Genomic DNA, 22,203 nt, shown 5'->3' on the forward strand with positions numbered 1-22,203 from the left:
ATGATTCTAACTGAAATAAGTCACACAGAAAAGGAAACATCATAAGATATCACTAATACACGGAATGTAAACTTGGCTACACAGGAACTGCATTCCAAAACAGAACAGGGTCTCAAATTTAGAAAAACAACTTATGTTGCTTAAGGGTAAAGGTGAGTTGGGGTGCTGCATAAAACCAGAGATTGAAATGAGCACAGATAAAGTTCCTTAAGCCAAATATGGAATAGACAAGAGCTACTCCTTGCTCAGCGAAATGGACTCAACACCGCATATTAAACGCCTAAGAATGTACCTGACTTGTAAGTATCTTAAAACCTATGGATTGCTATGTCTCTGAAAGAGAATCAAGCATGTGTACAGGGGCATAAACGCAGCAGTGATAGGATTGGAGAGGTTCGGTGAGCAAATGAAGACCCTTTGAAGTCATATTGCATGGTACCCATTCCACGGGTTTCAACTACCCAGGTTTAAGGTATTCTTCCTTCAGCTAAAACATGCATGTGGAACCCAAGTATGATCAACCATGTGAACGGGAGACATGTTCAAATATGTCTCAGTTTTCCTCCCCTGGTACTCGGGTGCAACATTCCAGACGCTTTACTAACACTCTCCCCACTTGGAGAGTCAGTCCCTTTAACCTCCTGTTTGGCCCAGTTTGCAATTTCTGCGGAAGATGAACAGGAATAGCGAGAACCAATGAGAGGCTAGCTGGAGGTGTCTGGACGGGCAAATTTAACTCTCATTTCCCACCAGGAAGAGGAATTAACCAAAGGCTCAGCATGCCGGGCCGGAACCAGATTAGGGCCTGAAGCCATCCTGCGGTGTTGCGGCCAGGTCACAAGAAAGCGAGTTGAAGAAAGGAGCTCAGGGGCACTGTAATTCACAAACCTGCAGAGTTATAAATGACAGCTATCGTCCAAAAATAGACTGAAGTAAGGCTGCCAAGAGGACTTGAAAGCGGGGCAGAATTGCAGGAAACCGATTTCAGGAGGTAGACTGGAATTGCATTGAAAGCATAGGAAAAGAGGCAGAACGTCCACAATGATGCACTTGGCCAAAAAGGGCGTATGCGTTTTTTCCTGAATATATTCAGGAAAAAACGCATACGCCCTTTTTGGCCAACCAAGCAAGCTTGCAAAGGAAATCTGCACTACAATGATTCTCACTTCCCCCCGGTCAAAAGGGCCATCTGAAAAAAGTGTAAAATCCAGAAAGGCAGGACAGGCCATGGAGAACTGGGAGCCTTGTTATGCTGAAGGGCGGGATGTAAATTGCCAAAAACCACTTGGGAGAAGTGTATGGTGTTTCCTGAAACATCTAAAAAACAAAGCAACAGAGCCTAGGGCACTTCCACTTATGGTCCTATAGCTTAGGGAATTTAAAATCAAAAAGACACAGCCACCCCAAAGTTTGGAACGGCTCTGTTTACAAGAACCTCGTTTACAGTACAAGTTCAACATCGCAGAAAGTGAAAAATGGATAAAAAAGTTGTGGTATTTACTTACAAAGCAATATCACTCAACAATGAAATCTGTGTCATCAGGCCCTTAGCAGCACAATGAGTGGATTCAGGTATGATGATTCTAACTGAAATAAGTCACACAGAAAAAGAAACATCATAAGATATCAGTAGGGCCGAGGTCGGGGCTGCGTAGTGGGAGGCGGACTGGCGAGGGGCGCTGGAAGACCTGCAGGTGCGGCCCAGCGTCCGATTCCTCGGGCCCGCCGAGCCAGGAGGTACTGAGCCGCCGCCGCCGCCGCCGCCGCCCTCGGCCCGGCCTGCAGCGGGGTATGGGGGCGGTGCGGCCCCTCGGCCCCCTCCCCCTCTCTCCCTCCTCTCCACCCCTCCCCTTCCTGTGGTCCCGGGCTCCCGGACCCTCCCCCAGGGCCGCATTCTCCTCTCCCCGTCTTCCTGTCCTCTTCCGCTGTCCTCTCTTTCCCCACCCCCAAGCATAAACACCCCTCCGCGTCCCAGGCGTCTCCCGTCGCCCCTCCCCCCTCCCCGGGGGTCCACCCTCCAGCGTTCCGGGCGTTCCCGAGGTCTCTCCAGCGGCAGCTTTCTGTAAGCGCGGTCCCGAAGATGGGAGGCGCGGTGAGTGCTGGTGAAGACAACGACGAGCTGATAGACCATCTGAAGGCGGCGCAGTACATCCGCTCCGAGCTGGTGGAGCAGGCCTTCCGAGCTGTTGACCGCGCTGACTATTACCTCGAGGAGTTTAAGGAGAACGCGTACAAGGACCTGGCGTGGAAGCACGGGAACATCCACCTCTCTGCTCCGTGCATCTATTCGGAGGTGATGGAGGCCCTGGACCTGCAGCCTGGCCTTTCCTTCCTGAACCTGGGCAGCGGCACCGGCTACCTCAGCTCCATGGTGGGGCTCATCCTCGGTCCTTTTGGTGTGAACCATGGGGTGGAACTCCATTCAGATGTGACAGAGTATGCGAAGCAGAAGCTGGACTTTTTCATCAGGACGAGTGACAGCTTCGACAAGTTTGACTTCTGCGAGCCCTCCTTCGTCACCGGCAATTGCCTGGAGATCTCTCCAGGCTGCTCTCAGTATGACCGGGTGTACTGCGGGGCAGGCGTGCAGAAGCAGCACGAGGGGTACATGAAGAGCCTCCTCAAAGTCGGGGGCGTCCTGGTCATGCCGCTGGAAGAGAAGTTGACTAAGATAACTCGGACGGGTCCTTCCGCCTGGGAAACCAAAAAGATTCTGGCTGTGTCTTTTGCTCCACTCGTCCAGCCCTGCCAGTCGGAGTCAGGAGAATCACGACTTGTCCACACCCCTGGCGGTTCGCAGCCTCCAGGACCTGGCGCGCATTGCCATCCGGGGCACCATTAAGAAGGTCATCCACCAGGAAGCTGTGAACAAAAACGGGAACGGACTGAAGAACACTCCCAGGTTTAAACGGAGGAGAGTTCGCCGCCGCCGAATGGAAACGATTGTCTTTTTGGACAAAGAGGTGTTTGCCAGTCGGCTCTCCAACCCCTCTGATGACACCAGCTGCAGAGACCTGGAAGACGAGCGGCAAGAAGAAGAGGTGACAACCCCGCCGGACACCAAGCCCGAGCCCCCGGTGAACTTCCTGCGTGAGAAGGTCCTGAGCCTCCCTCTGCCAGATCCCCTGAAGTACTACCTGCTTTATTACAAAGAAAAGTAAGTCTGTGGTCCAGGGGAGGAGGCCAAGCCTTCCTGGAGGGCTTCCCGCAGCAGGTGCACTGGAGGAGGAAGGGGCTCCCGCTCTGCATCTCGTCTTCTCGTCTGTCCTTGACTGTCCTGTAGAGTTTTCATCCAGTCATCTGATTTCTGTAAACATAGTCTGACAAACATAAGGTGCAAGGGGGAATGTCTCAAAAGGGCGAGAGTCTCCTGGAGGAGGGGTTGACTTCACACTCTCAGGAAATGCTGAGGTCTACACGTGGAGGTGGCCTGGAGACCGTTTCTTACACAAGGTACACGTGTCTGCATCAGAAAGGAAAACTGAAGTTGAAATTAATCTGTGTTTCTTATAAAAGGTGAGACAAAAAGCACAAGTTGCTAAGTGTATGAAATCTTTTCTGAGTGGGACACGCCTATGTGCAAGTTTGAATTTTACGGAATCAACCTCTTAATTACTGGCACCGAGTAATTAAAGATTTATTAAAAGATTAATTTAAAAGATTTAACTAAATGTTTTAGTTATTTGGAACGTGGATACTTGATTGAAAAGCCCTCTCTTATTTTAAGTAAATTAATTACATCTTACGTGAGTTGTCAATTGTAATTTTAAAAAACAAAAATTGTGATGGGGAGAGGAATGAACGTATCAGATTGCCAGGTGTCTTTGTGGAATTGCAAAAGAATTCCAAGGCATTTTTTTCTGACACCTTTTGTTACCTTTAAAGTAACCAACATTGAGTAATCCCGTCAAAGAAAGTCCTGAAGAATGAAACAAGTGTTGTGTGTAAGTAATGAGCTGCATTACTTTTGCCCCAGAGACAGAGAGTACTGTTGACTCAACTTTAAATACAGTCAACGGTGTCTAAGGCTCAGTCCTCAGAGCAGGTGGGAAGTACTGGCTGCAGGAAATGGATTGGGGACGGTGTAGACGGCCTGTGGGTTGGTGTTTTGTTTTTTTTTTCAGTTGGCTATTGTTCTGTAATCACATAACAGTACTGATTCATAGATTTTATCTTTTATAATTCTGGAGAAAAATATTTGTTAGTTTTGTAATTTTTCCTAAGAACAAACGCGTGTTTGGTACATTGCATTAGAACAGTTTCACTCAAGTTTGACTTGTGGAATCCATCTTCTCCAGCGCTGTGTGTTGAGAGCTTCCTGTCTTATTAAGTCGTGGGTCTAGAAGAAGAGGCCGTCCTTTTAGTTAGGTGGCAGGATGTTTACAAGTGACACTGCTTCTTCCAAAACATTGGTTCTTTTCAGACTTTTCAGTTTTAACCAAAGTTAAACCCCAAATCAGAGTCATCCAGATTTTATGATTCATTTGATCTCTCAGCCTCTCAGGAGTTGCTGGATTTCAGTGTCTTTGTGGTTTTACCAGCTTCACGGAGTTCTGGTTATTTTGTTTTGCCATTTATGCTTTTTTAAAGTAACTGAGTCATTTTATCACAGAACACTGCGTGCACACATAGCTGGGAAAGCGGGTGTATTGCCCTAAATGGGTACCGTTAAGCTGTTGTAAAGAAGGGTTTCTTCATAGTCGTGTTTACCTGCCTTTAACTGAACGTCAAGCCTCATTGTCTCAGAGAGAAAAGCATGAGTCATGTTTACTTGCTAAGACTTCGGTTTGCAGATCTTGTTGACGTCATTCTAATTGATTTGTAGAGACCTCTGCAACACGTGGACGTTTTTGGACATGATATCTGAAATATTTTATATTAGGTGGCTTGACTAAATGTTTTTCTGTAATTGTATATGGATTTCCTTTTTTTTCAACCACATTTGCCTTTATGCTAGATTGTAGAAAGTCTTTGCGAGGCATAAGACATGTTTTCCCCTATGTATGTTAAACCTTTCCTAACATTTTGTATTTACATGTTGGTTTGTGACTTTTAAACCAGAATTTGGTTACAAGATATATATATATAGATATTGAATATAATATATGTGAAATAATTTGGTATTGATCTATCTAATAAACATAAAGGAGAATCATCAGTGAGTTTCCCTGTGTGTCAGCACCTTTCTCCGGAGTCAGTATGAGACACTACTTTCTGTTTTCAGACAGATGACTTATATATATAGTCTGTGTTGTCTGCAAGCTCTGTATTGTAAACCACATTCTAGACAATGGCTGACTTTTGTGTTTCGATTAGTCTGTATTTTTATATGTGACTTTCGTCTTGCAAGTAGTGCAGCCATAGACATGTGCAAAACAAGCAACAAATGTATAATATTAAGCACATAAGACAGAAGCCAGCTGCGTATTTAAAAGTATTTTTGCCCATCTGGAACTTTCAGGGGATTAAGGCGAGAAATATGAAACAAAGGTTTTGATGAACTGATACACAAGCGATACCAATAAAGGTAGTTACGGCAAAAAAAAAAAAAAGATATCAGTAATACACGGAATGTAAACTTGGCTACACAGGAACTGAATTACAGAACAGAACAGGGTCTCAAATTTAGAAAACCAACTTATGCTTGCTTAAGGGTAAAGGTGAGTTGGGGTGCTGCATAAAACCAGATTGAAATGAGCACAGATAAAGTTCCTTAAGCCAAATATGGAATAGACAAGAGCTACTCCTTGCTCAATGAAATGGACTCAACACCCCATATTAAACGCCTAAGAATGTACCTGACTAGTAAGTATCTTAAAACCTATGGATTGCTATGTCTCCGAAAGAGAATCAAGCATGTGTACAGGGGCATAAACGCAGCAGTGATAGGATTGGAGAGGTTCGGTGAGCAAATGAAGACCCTTTGAAGTCATATTGCATGGTACCCATTCCACGGGTTTCAACTACCCAGGTTTAAGGTATTCTTCCTTCAGCTAAAACATGCATGTGGAACCTAGAGTATGATCAACCATGTGATCGGGAGACGTGTTCAAATATGTCTCAGTTTTCGTACCCTGGTACTCGGGTGCAACATTCCAGACGCTTTACTAACACTCTCCCGACTTGGAGAGTCAGTCCCTTTAACCTCCTGTTTGGCCCAGTTTGCAATTTCTGCGGAAGATGAACAGGAATAGCGAGAACCAATGAGAGACTAGCTGGAGGTGTCTGGACGGGCAAATTTAACTCTCATTTCCCACCAGGAAGAGGAATTAACCAAAGGCTCAGCGTGCCGTGCCGGAACCAGATTAGGGCCTGAAGCCATCCTGCGGTGTTTCGGCCAGCTCACAAGAAAGCGAGTTGAAGAAAGGAGCTCAGGGGCACTGTAATTCACAAACCTGCAGAGTTATAAATGACAGCTATCGTCCAAAAATAGACTGAAGTAAGGCTGCCAAGAGGACTTGAAAGCGGGGCAGAATTGCAGGAAACCGATTTCAGGAGGTAGACTGGAATTGCATTGAAAGCATAGGAAAAGAGGCAGAACGTCCACAATGATGCACTTGGCCAAAAAGGGCGTATGCGTTTTTTCCTGAATATATTCAGGAAAAAACGCATACGCCCTTTTTGGCCAACCAAGCAAGCTTGCAAAGGAAATCTGCACTACAATGAAGTCTCACTTCCCCCCGGTCAAAAGGGCCATCTGAAAAAAGTGTAAAATCCAGAAAGGCAGGACAGGCCATGGAGAACTGGGAGCCTTGTTATGCTGAAGGGCGGGATGTAAATTGCCAACAACCACTCGGGAGAAGTGTATGGTGTTTCCTGAAATATCTAAAAAACAAAGCAACAGAGCCTAGGGCAGTTCCACTTATGGTTCTATAGCTTAGGGAATTTAAAATCAAAAAGACACAGCCACCCCAAAGTTTGGAACGGCTCTGTTTACAAGAACCTCGTTTACAGTACAAGTTCAACATCGCAGAAAGTGAAAAATGGATAAAAAAGTTGTGGTATTTACTTACAAAGCAATATTACTCAGCAATGAAATCTGTGTCATCAGGCCCTTAGCAGCACAATGAGTGGATTCAGGTATGATGATTCTAACTGAAATAAGTCACACAGAAAAAGAAACATCATAAGATATCAGTAATACACGGAATGGAAACTTGGCTACACAGGAACTGAATTACAGAACAGAACAGGGTCTCAAATTTAGAAAACCAACTTATGCTTGCTTAAGGGGAAAGGTGAGTTGGGGTGCTGCATAAAACCAGAGATTGAAATGAGCACAGATAAAGTTCCTTAAGCCAAATATAGAATAGACAAGAGCTACTCCTTGCTCAACGAAATGGACTCAACACCGAATATTAAACGCCTAAGAATGTACCTGACTAGTAAGTATCTTAAAACCTATGGATTGCTATGTCTCCGAAAGAGAATCAAGCGTGTGTACAGGGGCATAAACGCAGCAGTGATAGGATTGGAGAGGTTCGGTGAGCACATGAAGACCCTTTGAAGTCATATTGCATGGTACCCATTCCACGGGTTTCAACTACCCAGGTTTAAGGTATTCTTCCTTCAGCTAAAACATGCATGTGGAACCTAGAGTATGATCAACCAAGTGATCGGGAGACGTGTTCAAATATGTCTCAGTTATCCTCCCCTGGTACTCGGGTGCAACATTCCAGACGCTTTACTAACACTCTCCCGACTTGGCGAGTCAGTCCCTTTAACCTCCTGTTTGGCCCAGTTTGCAATTTCTGCGGAAGATGAACAGGAATAGCGAGAACCAATGAGAGGCTAGCTGGAGGTGTCTGGACGGGCAAATTTAACTCTCATTTCCCACCAGGAAGAGGAATTAACCAAAGGCTCAGCATGCCGGGCCGGAACCAGATTAGGGCCTGAAGCCATCCTGCGGTGTTGCGGCCAGGTCACAAGAAAGCGAGTTGAAGAAAGGAGCTCAGGGGCACTGTAATTCACAAACCTGCAGAGTTATAAATGACAGCTATCGTCCAAAAATAGACTGAAGTAAGGCTGCCAAGAGGACTTGAAAGCGGGGCAGAATTGCAGGAAACCGATTTCAGGAGGTAGACTGGAATTGCATTGAAAGCATAGGAAAAGAGGCAGAACGTCCACAATGATGCACTTGGCCAAAAAGAGCGTATGCGTTTTTTCCTGAATATATTCAGGAAAAAACGCATACGCCCTTTTTGGCCAACCAAGCAAGCTTGCAAAGGAAATCTGCACTACAATGAAGTCTCACTTCCCCCCGGTCAAAAGGGCCATCTGAAAAAAGTGTAAAATCCAGAAAGGCAGGACAGGCCATGGAGAACTGGGAGCCTTGTTATGCTGATGGGCGGGATGTAAATTGCCAACAGACACTCGGGAGAAGTGTATGGTGTTTCCTGAAACATCTAAAAAACAAAGCAACAGAGCCTAGGGCACTGCCACTTATGGTCCTATAGCTTAGGGAAATTAAAATAAAAAAGACACAGCCACCCCAAAGTTTGGGACGCCTCTGTTTACAAGAACCTCGTTTACAGTACAAGTTCAACATCGCAGAAAGTGAAAAATGGATAAAGAAGTTGTGGTATTTACTTACAAAGCAATATCACTCAGCAATGAAATCTATGTCATCAGGCCCTTAGCAGCACAATGAGTGGATTCAGGTATGATGATTCTAACTGAAATAAGTCACACAGAAAAAGAAACATCATAAGATATCAGTAATACACGGAATGTAAACTTGGCTACACAGGAACTGAATTACAGAACAGAACAGGGTCTCAAATTTAGAAAACCAACTTATGCTTGCTTAAGGGGAAAGGTGAGTTGGGGTGCTGCATAAAACCAGAGATTGAAATGAGCACAGATAAAGTTCCTTAAGCCAAATATGGAATAGACAAGAGCTACTCCTTGCTCAACGAAATGGACTCAACACCGCATATTAAACGCCTAAGAATGTACCTGACTAGTAAGTATCTTAAAACCTATGGATTGCTATGTCTCCGAAAGAGAATCAAGCATGTGTACAGGGGCATAAACGCAGCAGTGATAGGATTGGAGAGGTTCGTGAGCAAATGAAGACCCTTTGAAGTCATATTGCATGGTACCCATTCCACGGGTTTCAACTATCCAGGTTTAAGGTATTCTTCCTTCAGCTAAAACATGCATGTGGAACCTAGAGTATGATCAACCATGTGATCGGGAGACGTGTTCAAATATGTCTCAGTTTTCGTACCCTGGTACTCGGGTGCAACATTCCAGACGCTTTACTAAAACTCTCCCCAGTTGGAGAGTCAGTCCCTTTAACCTCCTGTTTGGCCCAGTTTGCAATTTCTGTGGAAGATGAACAGGAATAGCGAGAACCAATGAGAGGCTAGCTGGAGGTGTCTGGACGGGCAAATTTAACTCTCATTTCCCACCAGGAAGAGGAATTAACCAAAGGCTCAGCGTGCCGTGCCAGAACCAGATTAGGGCCTGAAGACATCCTGCGGTGTTGCGGCCAGGTCACAAGAAAGCGAGTTGAAGAAAGGAGCTCAGGGGCACTGTAATTCACAAACCTGCAGAGTTATAAATGACAGCTATCGTCCAAAAATATACTGAAGTAAGGCTGCCAAGAGGACTTGAAAGCGGGGCAGAATTGCAGGAAACCGATTTCAGGAGGTAGACTGGAATTGCATTGAAAGCATAGGAAAAGAGGCAGAACGTCCACAATGATGCACTTGGCCAAAAAGGGCGTATGCGTTTTTTCCTGAATATATTCAGGAAAAAACGCATACGCCCTTTTTGGCCAACCAAGCAAACTTGCAAAGGAAATCTGCACTACAATGAAGTCTCACTTCCCCCTGGTCAAAAGGGCCATCTGAAAAAAGTGTAAAATCCAGAAAGGCAGGACAGGCCATGGAGAACTGGGAGCCTTGTTATGCTGATGGGCGGGATGTAAATTGCCAACAGACACTGGGGAGAAGTGTATGGTGTTTCCTGAAACATCTAAAAAACAAAGCAACAGAGCCTAGGGCACTTCCACTTATGGTCCTATAGCTTAGGGAAATTAAAAGCAAAAAGACACAGCCACCCCAAAGTTTGGGACGCCTCTGTTTACAAGAACCTCGTTTACCGTACAAGTTCAATATCACAGAAAGTGAAAAATGGATAAAGAACTTGTGGTACTTACGTACAATGCAGTATCACTCAGCAATGAAATCTATGTCATCAGGCCCGTAGCAGCATCATGAGTGGATTCAGGTACGTTGATTCCTACTGAAATAAGTCACACAGAAAAAGAAACATCATAAGATATCACTAATACACGGAATGTAAACTTGGCTACACAGGAACTCAATTACAGAACAGAACAGGTTCTCAAATTTAGAAAACCAACTTATGCTTGCTTAAGGGGAAAGGTGAGTTGGGGTGCTGCATAAAACCAGAGATTGAAATGAGCACAGATAAAGTTCCTTAAGCCAAATATGGAATAGACAAGAGCTACTCCTTGCTCAACGAAATGGACTCAACACTGCATATTAAACGCCTAAGAATGTACCTGACTAGTAAGTATCTTAAAACCTATGGATTGCTATGTCTCCGAAAGAGAATCAAGCATGTGTACAGGGACATAAACGCAGCAGTGATAGGATTGGAGATGTTCGGTGAGCAAATGAAGACCCTTTGAAGTCTTATTGCATGGTACCCATTCCACGGGTTTCAACTACCCAGGTTTTAGGTATTCTTCCTTCAGCTAAAACATGCATGTGGAACCCAGAGTATGATCAACCATGTGATCGGGAGACGTGTTCAAATATGTCTCAGTTTTCGTACCCTGGTACTCGGGTGCAACATTCCAGACGCTTTACTAACACTCTCCCGACTTGGAGAGTCAGTCCCTTTAACCTCCTGTTTGGCCCAGTTTGCAATTTCTGTGGAAGATGAACAGGAATAGCGAGAACCAATGAGAGACTAGCTGGAGGTGTCTGGATGGGCAAATTTAACTCTCATTTCCCACCAGGAAGAGGAATTAACCAAAGGCTCAGCGTGCCGTGCCGGAACCAGATTAGGGCCTGAAGCCATCCTGCGGTGTTGCGGCCAGCTCAAAAGAAAGCGAGTTGAAGAAAGGAGCTCAGGGGCACTGTAATTCACAAACCTGCAGAGTTATAAATGACAGCTATCGTCCAAAAATAGACTGAAGTAAGGCTGCCAAGAGGACTTGAAAGCGGGGCAGAATTGCAGGAAACCGATTTCAGGAGGTAGACTGGAATTGCATTGAAAGCATAGGAAAAGAGGCAGAACGTCCACAATGATGCACTTGGCCAAAAAGGGCGTATGCGTTTTTTCCTGAATATATTCAGGAAAAAACGCATACGCCCTTTTTGGCCAACCAAGCAAGCTTGCAAAGGAAATCTGCACTACAATGAAGTCTCACTTCCCCCCGGTCAAAAGGGCCATCTGAAAAAAGTGTAAAATCCAGAAAGGCAGGACAGGCCATGGAGAACTGGGAGCCTTGTTATGCTGATGGGCGGGATGTAAATTGCCAACAACCACTCGGGAGAAGTGTATGGTGTTTCCTGAAACATCTAAAAAACAAAGCAACAGAGCCTAGGGCACTGCCACTTATGGTCCTATAGCTTAGGGAAATTAAAATCAAAAAGACACAGCCACCCCAAAGTTTGGGACGCCTCTGTTTACAAGAACCTCGTTTACAGTACAAGTTCAACATCGCAGAAAGTGAAAAATGGATAAAGAAGTTGTGGTATTTACTTACAAAGCAATATCACTCAGCAATGAAATCTATGTCATCAGGCCCTTAGCAGCACAATGAGTGGATTCAGGTATGATGATTCTAACTGAAATAAGTCACACAGAAAAAGAAACATCATAAGATATCAGTAATACACGGAATGGAAACTTGGCTACACAGGAACTGAATTCCAAAACAGAACAGGTTCTCAAATTTAGAAAACCAACTTATGCTTGCTTAAGGGGAAAGGTGAGTTGGGTTGCTGCATAAAACCAGAGATTGAAATGAGCACAGATAAAGTTCCTTAAGCCAAATATGGAATAGACAAGAGCTACTCCTTGCTCAACGAAATGGACTCAACACCGCATATTAAACGCCTAAGAATGTACCTGACTAGTAAGTATCTTAAAACCTATGGATTGCTATGTCTCCGAAAGAGAATCAAGCATGTGTATAGGGGCATAAACGCAGCAGTGATAGGATTGGAGAGGTTCGTGAGCAAATGAAGACCCTTTGAAGTCATATTGCATGGTACCCATTCCACGGGTTTCAACTACCCAGGTTTAAGGTATTCTTCCTTCAGCTAAAACATGCATGTGGAACCTACAGTATGATCAACCATGTGATCGGGAGACGTGTTCAAATATGTCTCAGTTTTCGTACCCTGGTACTCGGGTGCAACATTCCAGACGCTTTACTAACACTCTCCCCACTTGGAGAGTCAGTCCCTTTAACCTCCTGTTTGGCCCAGTTTGCAATTTCTGTGGAAGATGAACAGGAATAGCGAGAACCAATGAGAGACTAGCTGGAGGTGTCTGGATGGGCAAATTTAACTCTCATTTCCTACCAGGAAGAGGAAATAACCAAAGGCTCAGCGTGCCGTGCTGGAACCAGATTAGGGCCTGAAGCCATCCTGCGGTGTTGCGGCCAGGTCACAAGAAAGCGAGTTGAAGAAAGGAGCTCAGGGGCACTGTAATTCACAAACCTGCAGAGTTATAAATGACAGCTATCGTCCAAAAATAGACTGAAGTAAGGCTGCCAAGAGGACTTGAAAGCGGGGCAGAATTGCAGGAAACCAATTTCAGGAGGTAGACTGGAATTGCATTGAAAGCATAGGAAAAGAGGCAGAACGTCCACAATGATGCACTTGGCCAAAAAGGGCGTATGCGTTTTTTCCTGAATATATTCAGGAAAAAACGCATACGCCCTTTTTGGCCAACCAAGCAAGCTTGCAAAGGAAATCTGCACTACAATGAAGTCTCACTTCCCCCCGGTCAAAAGGGCCATCTGAAAAAAGTGTAAAATCCAGAAAGGCAGGACAGGCCATGGAGAACTGGGAGCCTTGTTATGCTGATGGGCGGGATGTAAATTGCCAACAACCACTCGGGAGAAGTGTATGGTGTTTCCTGAAACATCTAAAAAACAAAGCAACAGAACCTAGGGCACTTCCACTTATGGTCCTATAGCTTAGGGAAATTAAAATCAAAAAGACACAGCCACCCCAAAGTTTGGAACGGCTCTGTTTACAAGAACCTCGTTTACAGTACAAGTTCAACATCGCAGAAAGTGAAAAATGGGTAAAGAAGTTGTGGTATTTACTTACAAAGCAATATCACTCAGCAATGAAATCTGTGTCATCAGGCCCTTAGCAGCACAATGAGTGGATTCAGGTATGATGATTCTAACTGAAATAAGTCACACAGAAAAAGAAACATCATAAGATGTCAGTAATACACGGAATGGAAACTTGGCTACACAGGAACTGAATTACAGAACAGAACAGGGTCTCAAATTTAGAAAACCAACTTATGCTTGCTTAAGGGGAAAGGTGAGTTGGGGTGCTGCATAAAACCAGAGATTGAAATGAGCACAGATAAAGTTCCTTAAGCCAAATATGGAATAGACAAGAGCTACTCCTTGCTCAACGAAATGGACTCAACACCGCATATTAAACGCCTAAGAATGTACCTGACTAGTAAGTATCTTAAAACCTATGGATTGCTATGTCTCCGAAAGAGAATCAAGCATGTGTACAGGGGCATAAACGCAGCAGTGATAGGATTGGAGAGGTTCGTGAGCAAATGAAGACCCTTTGAAGTCATATTGCATGGTACCCATTCCACGGGTTTCAACTATCCAGGTTTAAGGTATTCTTCCTTCAGCTAAAACATGCATGTGGAACCTAGAGTATGAACAACCATGTGATCGGGAGACGTGTTCAAATATGTCTCAGTTTTCGTACCCTGGTACTCGGGTGCAACATTCCAGACGCTTTACTAAAACTCTCCCCAGTTGGAGAGTCAGTCCCTTTAACCTCCTGTTTGGCCCAGTTTGCAATTTCTGTGGAAGATGAACAGGAATAGCGAGAACCAATGAGAGGCTAGCTGGAGGTGTCTGGACGGGCAAATTTAACTCTCATTTCCCACCAGGAAGAGGAATTAACCAAAGGCTCAGCGTGCCGTGCCAGAACTAGATTAGGGCCTGAAGACATCCTGCGGTGTTGCGGCCAGGTCACAAGAAAGCGAGTTGAAGAAAGGAGCTCAGGGGCACTGTAATTCAGAAACCTGCAGAGTTATAAATGACAGCTATCGTCCAAAAATATACTGAAGTAAGGCTGCCAAGAGGACTTGAAAGCGGGGCAGAATTGCAGGAAACCGATTTCAGGAGGTAGACTGGAATTGCATTGAAAGCATAGGAAAAGAGGCAGAACGTCCACAATGATGCACTTGGCCAAAAAGGGCGTATGCGTTTTTTCCTGAATATATTCAGGAAAAAACGCATACGCCCTTTTTGGCCAACCAAGCAAACTTGCAAAGGAAATCTGCACTACAATGAAGTCTCACTTCCCCCCGGTCAAAAGGGCCATCTGAAAAAAGTGTAAAATCCAGAAAGGCAGGACAGGCCATGGAGAACTGGGAGCCTTGTTATGCTGATGGGCGGGATGTAAATTGCCAACAGACACTGGGGAGAAGTGTATGGTGTTTCCTGAAACATCTAAAAAACAAAGCAACAGAGCCTAGGGCACTTCCACTTATGGTCCTATAGCTTAGGGAAATTAAAAGCAAAAAGACACAGCCACCCCAAAGTTTGGGACGCCTCTGTTTACAAGAACCTCGTTTACCGTACAAGTTCAATATCACAGAAAGTGAAAAATGGATAAAGAACTTGTGGTACTTACGTACAATGCAGTATCACTCAGCAATGAAATCTATGTCATCAGGCCCGTGGCAGCATAATGAGTAGATTCAGGTACGATGATTCTAACTGAAATAAGTCACACAGAAAAAGAAACATCATAAGATATCACTAATACACGGAATGTAAACTTGGCTACACAGGAACTGAATTCCAAAACAGAACAGGTTCTCAAATTTAGAAAACCAACTTATGCTTGCTTAAGGGGAAAGGTGAGTTGGGTTGCTGCATAAAACCAGAGATTGAAATGAGCACAGATAAAGTTCCTTAAGCCAAATATGGAATAGACAAGAGCTACTCCTTGCTCAACGAAATGGACTCAACACCGCATATTAAACGCCTAAGAATGTACCTGACTAGTAAGTATCTTAAAACCTATGGATTGCTATGTCTCCGAAAGAGAATCAAGCATGTGTACAGGGGCATAAACGCAGCAGTGATAGGATTGGAGAGGTTCGTGAGCAAATGAAGACCCTTTGAAGTCATATTGCATGGTACCCATTCCACGGGTTTCAACTACCCAGGTTTAAGGTATTCTTCCTTCAGCTAAAACATGCATGTGGAACCTACAGTATGATCAACCATGTGATCGGGAGACGTGTTCAAATATGTCTCAGTTTTCGTACCCTGGTACTCGGGTGCAACATTCCAGACGCTTTACTAACACTCTCCCCACTTGGAGAGTCAGTCCCTTTAACCTCCTGTTTGGCCCAGTTTGCAATTTCTGTGGAAGATGAACAGGAATAGCGAGAACCAATGAGAGACTAGCTGGAGGTGTCTGGATGGGCAAATTTAACTCTCATTTCCTACCAGGAAGAGGAAATAACCAAAGGCTCAGCGTGCCGTGCTGGAACCAGATTAGGGCCTGAAGCCATCCTGCGGTGTTGCGGCCAGGTCACAAGAAAGCGAGTTGAAGAAAGGAGCTCAGGGGCACTGTAATTCACAAACCTGCAGAGTTATAAATGACAGCTATCGTCCAAAAATAGACTGAAGTAAGGCTGCCAAGAGGACTTGAAAGCGGGGCAGAATTGCAGGAAACCAATTTCAGGAGGTAGACTGGAATTGCATTGAAAGCATAGGAAAAGAGGCAGAACGTCCACAATGATGCACTTGGCCAAAAAGGGCGTATGCGTTTTTTCCTGAATATATTCAGGAAAAAACGCATACGCCCTTTTTGGCCAACCAAGCAAGCTTGCAAAGGAAATCTGCACTACAATGAAGTCTCACTTCCCCCCGGTCAAAAGGGCCATCTGAAAAAAGTGTAAAATCCAGAAAGGCAGGACAGGCCATGGAGAACTGGGAGCCTTGTTATGCTGATGGGCGGGATGTAAATTGCCAACAACCACTCGGGAGAAGTGTATGGTGTTTCCTGAAACATCTAAAAAACAAAGCAACAGAACCTAGGGCACTTCCACTTATGGTCCTATAGCTTAGGGAAATTAAAATCAAAAAGACACAGCCACCCCAAAGTTTGGAACGGCTCTGTTTACAAGAACCTCGTTTACAGTACAAGTTCAACATCGCAGAAAGTGAAAAATGGGTAAAGAAGTTGTGGTATTTACTTACAAAGCAATATCACTCAGCAATGAAATCTGTGTCATCAGGCCCTTAGCAGCACAATGAGTGGATTCAGGTATGATGATTCTAACTGAAATAAGTCACACAGAAAAAGAAACATCATAAGATATCAGTAATACACGGAATGGAAACTTGGCTACACAGGAACTGAATTACAGAACAGAACAGGGTCTCAAATTTAGAAAACCAACTTATGCTTGCTTAAGGGGAAAGGTGAGTTGGGGTGCTGCATAAAACCAGAGATTGAAATGAGCACAGATAAAGTTCCTTAAGCCAAATATGGAATAGACAAGAGCTACTCCTTGCTCAACGAAATGGACTCAACACCGCATATTAAACGCCTAAGAATGTACCTGACTAGTAAGTATCTTAAAACCTATGGATTGCTATGTCTCCGAAAGAGAATCAAGCATGTGTACAGGGGCATAAACGCAGCAGTGATAGGATTGGAGAGGTTCGTGAGCAAATGAAGACCCTTTGAAGTCATATTGCATGGTACCCATTCCACGGGTTTCAACTATCCAGGTTTAAGGTATTCTTCCTTCAGCTAAAACATGCATGTGGAACCTAGAGTATGAACAACCATGTGATCGGGAGACGTGTTCAAATATGTCTCAGTTTTCGTACCCTGGTACTCGGGTGCAACATTCCAGACGCTTTACTAAAACTCTCCCCAGTTGGAGAGTCAGTCCCTTTAACCTCCTGTTTGGCCCAGTTTGCAATTTCTGTGGAAGATGAACAGGAATAGCGAGAACCAATGAGAGGCTAGCTGGAGGTGTCTGGACGGGCAAATTTAACTCTCATTTCCCACCAGGAAGAGGAATTAACCAAAGGCTCAGCGTGCCGTGCCAGAACTAGATTAGGGCCTGAAGACATCCTGCGGTGTTGCGGCCAGGTCACAAGAAAGCGAGTTGAAGAAAGGAGCTCAGGGGCACTGTAATTCAGAAACCTGCAGAGTTATAAATGACAGCTATCGTCCAAAAATATACTGAAGTAAGGCTGCCAAGAGGACTTGAAAGCGGGGCAGAATTGCAGGAAACCGATTTCAGGAGGTAGACTGGAATTGCATTGAAAGCATAGGAAAAGAGGCAGAACGTCCACAATGATGCACTTGGCCAAAAAGGGCGTATGCGTTTTTTCCTGAATATATTCAGGAAAAAACGCATACGCCCTTTTTGGCCAACCAAGCAAACTTGCAAAGGAAATCTGCACTACAATGAAGTCTCACTTCCCCCCGGTCAAAAGGGCCATCTGAAAAAAGTGTAAAATCCAGAAAGGCAGGACAGGCCATGGAGAACTGGGAGCCTTGTTATGCTGATGGGCGGGATGTAAATTGCCAACAGACACTGGGGAGAAGTGTATGGTGTTTCCTGAAACATCTAAAAAACAAAGCAACAGAGCCTAGGGCACTTCCACTTATGGTCCTATAGCTTAGGGAAATTAAAAGCAAAAAGACACAGCCACCCCAAAGTTTGGGACGCCTCTGTTTACAAGAACCTCGTTTACCGTACAAGTTCAATATCACAGAAAGTGAAAAATGGATAAAGAACTTGTGGTACTTACGTACAATGCAGTATCACTCAGCAATGAAATCTATGTCATCAGGCCCGTGGCAGCATAATGAGTAGATTCAGGTACGATGATTCTAACTGAAATAAGTCACACAGAAAAAGAAACATCATAAGATATCACTAATACACGGAATGTAAACTTGGCTACACAGGAACTGAATTCCAAAACAGAACAGGTTCTCAAATTTAGAAAACCAACTTATGCTTGCTTAAGGGGAAAGGTGAGTTGGGTTGCTGCATAAAACCAGAGATTGAAATGAGCACAGATAAAGTTCCTTAAGCCAAATATGGAATAGACAAGAGCTACTCCTTGCTCAACGAAATGGACTCAACACCGCATATTAAACGCCTAAGAATGTACCTGACTAGTAAGTATCTTAAAACCTATGGATTGCTATGTCTCCGAAAGAGAATCAAGCATGTGTACAGGGGCATAAACGCAGCAGTGATAGGATTGGAGAGGTTCGTGAGCAAATGAAGACCCTTTGAAGTCATATTGCATGGTACCCATTCCACGGGTTTCAACTACCCAGGTTTAAGGTATTCTTCCTTCAGCTAAAACATGCATGTGGAACCTACAGTATGATCAACCATGTGATCGGGAGACGTGTTCAAATATGTCTCAGTTTTCGTACCCTGGTACTCGGGTGCAACATTCCAGACGCTTTACTAACACTCTCCCCACTTGGAGAGTCAGTCCCTTTAACCTCCTGTTTGGCCCAGTTTGCAATTTCTGTGGAAGATGAACAGGAATAGCGAGAACCAATGAGAGACTAGCTGGAGGTGTCTGGATGGGCAAATTTAACTCTCATTTCCTACCAGGAAGAGGAAATAACCAAAGGCTCAGCGTGCCGTGCTGGAACCAGATTAGGGCCTGAAGCCATCCTGCGGTGTTGCGGCCAGGTCACAAGAAAGCGAGTTGAAGAAAGGAGCTCAGGGGCACTGTAATTCACAAACCTGCAGAGTTATAAATGACAGCTATCGTCCAAAAATAGACTGAAGTAAGGCTGCCAAGAGGACTTGAAAGCGGGGCAGAATTGCAGGAAACCAATTTCAGGAGGTAGACTGGAATTGCATTGAAAGCATAGGAAAAGAGGCAGAACGTCCACAATGATGCACTTGGCCAAAAAGGGCGTATGCGTTTTTTCCTGAATATATTCAGGAAAAAACGCATACGCCCTTTTTGGCCAACCAAGCAAGCTTGCAAAGGAAATCTGCACTACAATGAAGTCTCACTTCCCCCCGGTCAAAAGGGCCATCTGAAAAAAGTGTAAAATCCAGAAAGGCAGGACAGGCCATGGAGAACTGGGAGCCTTGTTATGCTGATGGGCGGGATGTAAATTGCCAACAACCACTCGGGAGAAGTGTATGGTGTTTCCTGAAACATCTAAAAAACAAAGCAACAGAACCTAGGGCACTTCCACTTATGGTCCTATAGCTTAGGGAAATTAAAATCAAAAAGACACAGCCACCCCAAAGTTTGGAACGGCTCTGTTTACAAGAACCTCGTTTACAGTACAAGTTCAACATCGCAGAAAGTGAAAAATGGGTAAAGAAGTTGTGGTATTTACTTACAAAGCAATATCACTCAGCAATGAAATCTGTGTCATCAGGCCCTTAGCAGCACAATGAGTGGATTCAGGTATGATGATTCTAACTGAAATAAGTCACACAGAAAAAGAAACATCATAAGATATCAGTAATACACGGAATGGAAACTTGGCTACACAGGAACTGAATTACAGAACAGAACAGGGTCTCAAATTTAGAAAACCAACTTATGCTTGCTTAAGGGGAAAGGTGAGTTGGGGTGCTGCATAAAACCAGAGATTGAAATGAGCACAGATAAAGTTCCTTAAGCCAAATATGGAATAGACAAGAGCTACTCCTTGCTCAACGAAATGGACTCAACACCGCATATTAAACGCCTAAGAATGTACCTGACTAGTAAGTATCTTAAAACCTATGGATTGCTATGTCTCCGAAAGAGAATCAAGCATGTGTACAGGGGCATAAACGCAGCAGTGATAGGATTGGAGAGGTTCGTGAGCAAATGAAGACCCTTTGAAGTCATATTGCATGGTACCCATTCCACGGGTTTCAACTATCCAGGTTTAAGGTATTCTTCCTTCAGCTAAAACATGCATGTGGAACCTAGAGTATGATCAACCATGTGATCGGGAGACGTGTTCAAATATGTCTCAGTTTTCGTACCCTGGTACTCGGGTGCAACATTCCAGACGCTTTACTAAAACTCTCCCCAGTTGGAGAGTCAGTCCCTTTAACCTCCTGTTTGGCCCAGTTTGCAATTTCTGTGGAAGATGAACAGGAATAGCGAGAACCAATGAGAGGCTAGCTGGAGGTGTCTGGACGGGCAAATTTAACTCTCATTTCCCACCAGGAAGAGGAATTAACCAAAGGCTCAGCGTGCCGTGCCAGAACTAGATTAGGGCCTGAAGACATCCTGCGGTGTTGCGGCCAGGTCACAAGAAAGCGAGTTGAAGAAAGGAGCTCAGGGGCACTGTAATTCAGAAACCTGCAGAGTTATAAATGACAGCTATCGTCCAAAAATATACTGAAGTAAGGCTGCCAAGAGGACTTGAAAGCGGGGCAGAATTGCAGGAAACCGATTTCAGGAGGTAGACTGGAATTGCATTGAAAGCATAGGAAAAGAGGCAGAACGTCCACAATGATGCACTTGGCCAAAAAGGGCGTATGCGTTTTTTCCTGAATATATTCAGGAAAAAACGCATACGCCCTTTTTGGCCAACCAAGCAAACTTGCAAAGGAAATCTGCACTACAATGAAGTCTCACTTCCCCCCGGTCAAAAGGGCCATCTGAAAAAAGTGTAAAATCCAGAAAGGCAGGACAGGCCATGGAGAACTGGGAGCCTTGTTATGCTGATGGGCGGGATGTAAATTGCCAACAGACACTGGGGAGAAGTGTATGGTGTTTCCTGAAACATCTAAAAAACAAAGCAACAGAGCCTAGGGCACTTCCACTTATGGTCCTATAGCTTAGGGAAATTAAAAGCAAAAAGACACAGCCACCCCAAAGTTTGGGACGCCTCTGTTTACAAGAACCTCGTTTACCGTACAAGTTCAATATCACAGAAAGTGAAAAATGGATAAAGAACTTGTGGTACTTACGTACAATGCAGTATCACTCAGCAATGAAATCTATGTCATCAGGCCCGTAGCAGCATAATGAGTAGATTCAGGTACGATGATTCTAACTGAAATAAGTCACACAGAAAAAGAAACATCATAAGATATCACTAATACACGGAATGTAAACTTGGCTACACAGGAACTGAATTCCAAAACAGAACAGGTTCTCAAATTTAGAAAACCAACTTATGCTTGCTTAAGGGGAAAGGTGAGTTGGGTTGCTGCATAAAACCAGAGATTGAAATGAGCACAGATAAAGTTCCTTAAGCCAAATATGGAATAGACAAGAGCTACTCCTTGCTCAACGAAATGGACTCAACACCGCATATTAAACGCCTAAGAATGTACCTGACTAGTAAGTATCTTAAAACCTATGGATTGCTATGTCTCCGAAAGAGAATCAAGCATGTGTACAGGGGCATAAACGCAGCAGTGATAGGATTGGAGAGGTTCGTGAGCAAATGAAGACCCTTTGAAGTCATATTGCATGGTACCCATTCCACGGGTTTCAACTACCCAGGTTTAAGGTATTCTTCCTTCAGCTAAAACATGCATGTGGAACCTACAGTATGATCAACCATGTGATCGGGAGACGTGTTCAAATATGTCTCAGTTTTCGTACCCTGGTACTCGGGTGCAACATTCCAGACGCTTTACTAACACTCTCCCCACTTGGAGAGTCAGTCCCTTTAACCTCCTGTTTGGCCCAGTTTGCAATTTCTGTGGAAGATGAACAGGAATAGCGAGAACCAATGAGAGACTAGCTGGAGGTGTCTGGATGGGCAAATTTAACTCTCATTTCCTACCAGGAAGAGGAAATAACCAAAGGCTCAGCGTGCCGTGCTGGAACCAGATTAGGGCCTGAAGCCATCCTGCGGTGTTGCGGCCAGGTCACAAGAAAGCGAGTTGAAGAAAGGAGCTCAGGGGCACTGTAATTCACAAACCTGCAGAGTTATAAAT

General features: G+C 44.4%; 1 pseudogene across 1 annotated transcript; it reads left to right on the forward strand.

The window, feature by feature from the left end:
- The first annotated feature begins 2,080 nt into the window (after positions 1-2,080).
- Positions 2,081-3,331, forward strand: LOC307181232 (protein-L-isoaspartate O-methyltransferase domain-containing protein 2-like; annotated as a pseudogene). The gene has a single exon. The product of its transcript is annotated as a protein-L-isoaspartate O-methyltransferase domain-containing protein 2-like (transcript).
- Positions 3,332-22,203: the final 18,872 nt, after the last annotated feature.

This window comes from Stenella coeruleoalba (genome assembly GCF_951394435.1).
Source record: "Stenella coeruleoalba genome assembly, contig: scaffold_240, whole genome shotgun sequence".
Taxonomy (NCBI): domain Eukaryota; kingdom Metazoa; phylum Chordata; class Mammalia; order Artiodactyla; family Delphinidae; genus Stenella; species Stenella coeruleoalba.